The following is a 7,415-nucleotide window of genomic DNA, read 5'->3' as shown; positions in this document are numbered from 1 at the left end:
CATTTTATTTGTACCACAAAGTTACTTCAGGTAAAGGAGACATTGTGACATAAAACTGTAAGTTGATCATGCTGAATCATGCAAAGACGCCGGGGTTCTTGGCCTCCGGAGGAGAAGAATTCAATCCAGGGCCAGAGACAAGGCTGGATCGCTCAGAGCTTTTGTGTAATAAAGTTTTATTAAAGTATAAAGGAGATAGAGAAAGCTTCTGACATAGACATCAGAAGGGGGTAGAAAGAGTACCTGCTTACTACTGTTAGCAATGGAATTATATACTCTCAAATTAGTTATTACAGTGAATCAAAAGGATGTCTAGAGGTTGTAAAGACCTCACCAGACCTACTCCCATAATTTACATTTTGAGATAACAGAATTAGCCAGAAGGTTTTTTCCAAAGACTGTCCTGAAGCAGGATCCATTATTGTTATATAATCCTAAGGAATGTATAGGGACAAAAAAGTTTGTCCTTTTTTTCTCCTTGAGAATTCCAGACCCCTCTCTCCTTGGTGACCCCTAGACTTCTTATCAACCTGCCTAGGAATTGACCCTCTCAGTCCCCCCTTTTCTTCTAGGAGAATTATGTTGCCAAGGAAAAGGGGCATTGTTTTTGTTCCATAACTACTTCCTGCTGTGTAGGGACATGCTCCCTAAATTGTTAAGGCAACATATTCTCCTAACCCTCATATTGAGGGTCTCTGATCCAGGGGCCCTATGTAATAATAGTTGGAGGAGGCTGTGGCATTCATAGGAGCTTGGACAACCATTTGTAACTTAAAAGCCTTCATGCAACTAGAAACAAATCCAATTACACAGTTACAGATGCAGGGAGCAAGCAGCAAAAATAGAACAATAAGAATTATTGTAATTAAAATAGTTTTCCACCATGGGGAACTAGGTAACGTCTCCCAAAGTGAGGTAATTGAGGCTTCAGGAGTATCCACAGCCCCAATCATCTTCGTCATGTGTTTAGTAAAATGAGTAACATTAGTGCTCATATCAGGTATATAAGTACAGCATTGGGTATGATTAATGGCACAAGTTCCTCCTTGTGCAGCTGTCAGAATATCTAAAGTTAATCTATTTTGTAAAACCACCTTTCTAATTTGTGCTTGTTCAGCATGAAGAGCTGAAATAGCTTTTTGAGAATCTTGTAATACCTTTTGAGTAAAATTAGTCAAAGCATCCACTTGTAGCATAACATCTGTAGTTCCCAAAGAGGGAACAGACACTGCAGCCAAATAATCATACCAGTGAAATACAGACCTTGCCCACCGAGTTTTAAGGTGGGATAAATTAGCAGGCTTTTCTGGAAGCTCTGAAGATATAAAGCCATGAGTAAAGGTTAGACCTAGGGTGCATCTCCCTATCCAACCAGGGGGAAACCAAGCCCATAGGTAAGAGTCACGTATCCACCAAGTCCCATTTGGAGCAAACCAGCATAACTGAGATATCCAGTCCCAATCAGTGCCTGGCCAGACAAAGGGAGGACCTGAATTGGGGTTGGAAAACACAGGAATGATTACATTGCATATTTCCTGAGGCAAAAATTCCAAGTGTTTGCAATCACTATATTTAAGTTGTTGGCTAACTTTTGGGGATGGCTCTGTTTGTTCCCAGCATATAGGGGCAGTAGATATTAGACGTCCTTTTTCAGGAGTTAGCCATATAACCTCATCCCATATTTGATAAACATCAGATAAAAACCCATCATATCTAGACCTATTTGTCTTATGTGTAGCAAAATAGTCATTAAACCGAGACAATGTATAATCAAAATTAAAAGTCACGTTATGTCCATAGTTAAAGTACAAAGTGTTGCACCAGTTCATTTTAGGGTTGTTAGATTTCATCAGATGAAGAAGAGGCATCACATGCGATTGCTATTGAAGGTATTCACAGACTTAGAGAAAGTCCTTTCCTTGGAGTTGAGATGTCCACCATGGGAAACCTTCCACTGATGAAGAGGGGAACACTCACCCAGCAGTTAGACTGATTGTGGAATGCTGCGAAGTAGTGAGCCTAGGATCTTGAGGATCAAACGACAGACTCAGGATTTTTGGAGTCAGCAGAAGTAGGCTCACATAGATTGTCAGGCCCATCTGAAAAGTACAAAGTCAGAGCATAGAAAGTAAAGACAAAAAATGAAATCACTTAGTTCTGGTCAGGGTGCCACCTCTTAACTCGAGTGTGATGTACCCACGAATCAATTTCTGGCACTTGACAGCTGTGGGAGAAGAAAGAATAACCTGGTAAGGGCCTTCCCAGAAGGGCTTGAGGGATGGGCCCCCAGACCCTAATGTTTTTATGAGGACCTCAGTTCCTGACTCAGATAGAGGCTTGCTTGACTCAGAGGCTGGGTCAGGAGTCGTCTCGTAGTTCTGTTAATGCCTGTTGAAAAGCTGAGAGCTGAGTTGCATAACTAGTTAATTCCAAGTCTTCAGTGTCTATAACAATGTCTGTGCATAAGAAAGGCCTTCCATAAATACATCCAAAGGGGGACAGTCCCTCCTTTTTGAGGGAAGTTCGAGTCCTCATTAAAGCTATCGGTAGGACTTTAATCCAATTGTCCTGCATCTCATGAGTTAATTTGCACAGATGTCTTTTGAAAATGCCATTAGCTTTTTCAAACTTCCCTGAGGATTGGGGTCTCCAGGAACAGTGTAAGTGATACTTTATTCCTAGAGCTTTACACACCCCCTGAGTTACAGCAACTTTAAAGGCAGAGCCATTGTCATTCTGAAGGCTCCGTGGCAGCCCAAACCTGGGGATAATTTCATGGATTAAAATCTTTATAACCTCTTTAGCTTGTTCACTATGACAGGGGAAAGCCTCAGTCCATCCAGTAAAAGTATCTACCCAAGCTTGTAAGCAAGAATACCCATTAGCTTTTGGCATATGAGTGAAATCAATTTCCCAGTCCTCTCCAGGATATTTTCCATGCTGTTGTAATCCAGATTTTGCTAGCTTTTCAGTCTTTGGGTTATTTTTCTGACCAACCTCACAGCTTTTGATAAGGTTCTTTAAAGTTTTCATTACATTTTTACCTTCAAACAAATGAGAAGCCATCTGGTAAGTACTCTCTGCACCCAAATGAAAACTCTGTTGTAAACCCTTAAGAATTTTCCACTGAGCATTTTCAGGAATTATTAATCGTCCATCCTCGGACTGTAACCATCCTTTATCAGTAATCTTTGTTCCTCTTTTCTCATATCTTTCTAATTCTTCCTCAGTATATTGTGGCTTTTCCTGTTCCACAGGACCTGTCCAGATCAAAGGCGTCTGTAGTGAGGGGGTTTCATAAAGTGACGCTTTTCTGGCTTGACAGTCGGCCAGTTGATTTCCTTCAGCTATTTTACTCCCATCCCTGCTGTGCCCTTTGCAATGCATAACAGCTACTTCTTTAGGACAATATATAGCAGTTAAAAGTCTCTCAATCTCTCTGAAATGTTTAATAGGTTCTCCTGTTGCTGTTTTAAACTGTCTTTCTTTCCATATTGCAGCAGGACCATGTAAAGTCAAATAAGCATACTTAGAATCAGTGTAGATATTTACCTGCTGCCCTTTGCTTAACTCTAGAGCTTGGGTCAGAGTCACAAGCTCCGCTAACTGAGCACTGGTTCCCTGGGGGAGAGACTTTGCTTCTAAAACCTGTTCAGCAGTCACCACACAGTAACCTGCTTTATGCTTTCCATCTTGAACAAAAGAACTGCCATCTGTAAATATTTCCATGTCAGGATTGTTTAATGGGGTATCCATTAGATCCTCCCGAGCTGCATAGTTTAAAGTTAAAAATTGGGAACAATCATGATCAGGTGTTTCATTTTCCTTCTCAGGAAGGAAAGTGGCAGGATTTAAATTTCCACAGACTTTAAGCTTAGTTACTGGTCCTTCTAATAACAATGACTTATATTTAAGAAGTCTACTTTCTGTCATCCAAATATTAACCTTAGAATTTAAAATTCCACTCACATCATGAGAAGGCAGTACAGTAAGGTTTTGCCCAGTAATTATTTTTAAAGTTTCAGGTGCTAATAAAGCTGCTGCCCCAATTACTCTTAGGCAGTGGGGCCACCCACGTGCAATTACATCTAATTTTCTGCTTAGATAAGCAATAGGTTGCTGGAGAGGCCATTGGGGTTGTGTTAAAATTCCCAAGGACATACCTTTTCTTTCAGTGACAAGCAAATTAAATTCTGACCCTGTGGGCAAGCTCAGAGCGGGAGCTTGCAGGAGAGCAGTCTGAAGATCCTTAAAAGTCTTTTGAGTATCTGAGGACCAAGCCAGTTTGTCGGTTTGGGCCTGCTGAGTTTCAGTTATAAGTTTACATAAAGGCCGGGCAAGTTCCCCATAACCTGGAATCCAAATGTGACAGTAGCCTGTGATTCCCAAAGATCCTCTCAATTGTCTTAAATTCATAGGTAGGGGATGGTTTACTATAGGTTTAATTCTCTCAGGGCCTATGGCCTTAGTCCCTTCTGATATGATTATGCCCAGGTATCTAACAGATTTTTGACAAAGCTGAGCCTTCTCTCTTGATGCCTTGTAACCGCAGCCTGCCAGAAAGTTTAAGAAGTCTTCTGAGGCTCATGAACAAGCTTCCTCTGTCTCAGCACAGAGCAAAATATCATCTACATATTGTAACACCACCGCTTCAAATATATTAAAGTTTTGTAGATCCCATGACAAACTTTGCCCAAATAAGTGAGGACTGTCACGAAATCCCTGGGGCAAAACTGTCCAGGTTAACTGAGAAGCTGGCTGCGTAGGGTCTTCAAAGGCAAATAGAAATTGACTTTCTTCTGCCAAAGGCACTGAATAGAAACCATCTTTCAAATCAATTACTGAGCAATATTTGGCTCATTCAGGAATTTCAGACAATAGAGTATAAAGATTAGACACCACGATGTGTAAAGGAACTGCATCCTCATTTATTATTTGTAAATCTTGAACTATTCTCCATTTACCATTTGATTTCTTTATACCCAAAATAGGAGTATTGCATGGACTGTTACAGGGAACTAATAGTCCCTGCTCCTTTAAATTTTCGATGATGGGTTTTAACTCTTCCTTAACCTCAGGTTTCAGTGGATACTGCTTCTTATGTGGAAATAAGTGCGGGTCTTTGAGCTTGACAACTACAGGAACAGCATTTTGTGCTCAACCCACAGATTTTCCATCAGTCCATACTCTAGGATTTACATTTTGTTCAACTAAAGGGAGAGAAAGGGAGGGCTCCATATTCATGAAAACAGAGGCATGGACCTTGCTCAGTATATCCCTCCCCCAAAAGGAGTGAGGGTGATTCTGGCATGATCAGAAACTCGTGTGAAAATAGCACAGAATCCCAGTTGCAAGATAAAGAATAACTGAAATAATATCTTTTGACTCATCCAAACAGTCCCATTATGGAAGCGGATAGGGGAGAAAGTGGGCCAGGGGCTTCAGTAAACATGGGGTAAGTTACCCCAGTATCTAAAAGGAAATTGACGGATTGGCCTCCCACAGTTATCAATACCCAGGGTTCCTCAGGTGTAATTAGGAGGGAGCTTGTGTGGGGACCCCCGGGCACCTTCAGTCCTGATTGTCTTGAGATTCTGACCCCTGAAAGCTAGCCTCTGGGGGCAGTCTCTCTTCCAGTGTGGTCCTTTGCAGACCAGACATGGAGCTGAGGGCGGCTTAGATGCCAGAGGGAAATCCTGCTTAAGGTGCCCCTCCTTTCCACAGTAGTAGCAAGCCCATCCCTTTTCACCTGGGTCCCTCTGGGCATTTTTCTCAGGGTGTTTAAGAACAGTTTTCATAGCCATTGTGAAGGCTTCTGCCTGTTCCTTTGTCTTTCTCTGCCTTTCTTTTCCTCATATTCCCTACCATAATAGACTGAGCCAGTTGTAACAGATTACCTAAAGACTAATTTGGTCCATACACCCATTTTAATCACTTACGGCAGATATCTGGAGCCAACTGAGTGAGAACTCTATCCTTTAAGATCACTTTTCCCTCTTCATTTTCAGGATCAATCTCAGTGAATCTGCGAAGGACTTCTCTCAGTCTATCTAGGAATTTACCAGGAGCTTCCTTCTCCTGTTCTATGTTTGCCAGTTTGCCATAGTTTAAAGGCTTAGAATGCACCTGCCTGAGTCCTTCAAGAATACATCTGACAAAATGACTCTGATCCCATCTTCCTTTTGCTGTGTTGTAGTCCCAGTCTGGTTCTGTAGCTAGGACTGCCTGATTTTCAGTGGGGAGAGCGGTTATCTCATCCTCCCTCTTTCTTATTGATTCATTACCAAGTCATTCATCTCCATAAGCAACCGCTTTTCCCAAAACTCGACTTTTTGAGTCAAAAGTCAGCGTTTGTCCCAAGATATACATCACATCCTTCCAAGTAAGGTCATAATGCAGAGTAACACCTTTAAAAGCTCTAATATATTTTTCTGGGTCCTCTAAATAGTCTCCCAGATCCCCCTTGATTCTTTGTATTTCTTGATAAGAAAAAGGCTTATTAACTCTCATAGACTGATTATTTCTCCCTGTGGGTGCTTCATGAAGAGGTAACAGCTTGTGTGGCTGTTCCTCAGTCTCTCTTCCTGCTCTGTGCATATGATCCCAGGGATAGATTGGAGAAACCAGCTTTTCTTTATCTCTTTGTCTCCTGTCCTCCATCTCATCTAGCAAAGTAGGAGGACAGGAGGGAGTTGAAGGTGTCACACCCAAATCTATACCCTTAGAACATAAATCTGGCATATTTCGCAGAGAGAAAAAGGGCAACACATATGCTACTTCCACCCATTTCCCTTGTTTTCTACAGAACCGATCTAATTGTAAAACAGTATTTTATACTTAAGAGACCCTTCAACTGGCCACCAGTTCGCCATCCTCCAGTGGGTACCTCGGCCATGCAGTATCACATAGGAAGACCAAGTGTGTCTTCTTTAAGCCCTGAGGATCGAATCTATTCCAGTTTTTCAGGATACAGTTGAAAGGAGTGAGGCTGGAATTGTTAGCTCCTATCTGTAATAGAGAAAAAAGCGACCAGCACCATCTTTCTACAGGAGGCGTCCCTCCCTGCTCTAGATGGTGGTGTGGACAGGCTTTATACGAAAAGCTTTTCCTGCCTAGTTGGACTTAGTCTGTCCCTTATCGACGCAAGCATCACACTCGTCCCTCCAGTTCTACCACCGAGACAAGGTGGGGATGCACCAGGGGCAGACCTGATGGCATCCCTGACTGACGTCCAGCTCCTCACCATTAAAACCTTGCTTGCCTCTGATGCCACCCGGAGTGCAATCAGAGTAACCTTCTGGAATGTCTCCCAAGCCAAGACCACTGGGGGAAACATTCATCACCTGAGTGACTGTGCACAACCCTGAGTATATTCCTGACCACAATAAAACCGATATGAACATAAAACTGAGATG

General features: G+C 42.1%; 1 pseudogene; it reads right to left on the bottom strand.

Annotated features, from left to right (window-relative positions):
• Positions 1-680: 680 nt before the first annotated feature.
• Positions 681-2,099, bottom strand: LOC136154184 (endogenous retrovirus group PABLB member 1 Env polyprotein-like; annotated as a pseudogene).
• Positions 2,100-7,415: the final 5,316 nt, after the last annotated feature.

This window comes from Muntiacus reevesi, chromosome X, assembly GCF_963930625.1.
Source record: "Muntiacus reevesi chromosome X, mMunRee1.1, whole genome shotgun sequence".
In the NCBI taxonomy this organism is placed as follows: Eukaryota; Metazoa; Chordata; class Mammalia; order Artiodactyla; family Cervidae; genus Muntiacus; species Muntiacus reevesi.
The sequence above is the reverse complement of the archived record's forward strand: the minus strand, read 5'-3'. Positions and strand labels throughout refer to the sequence as shown.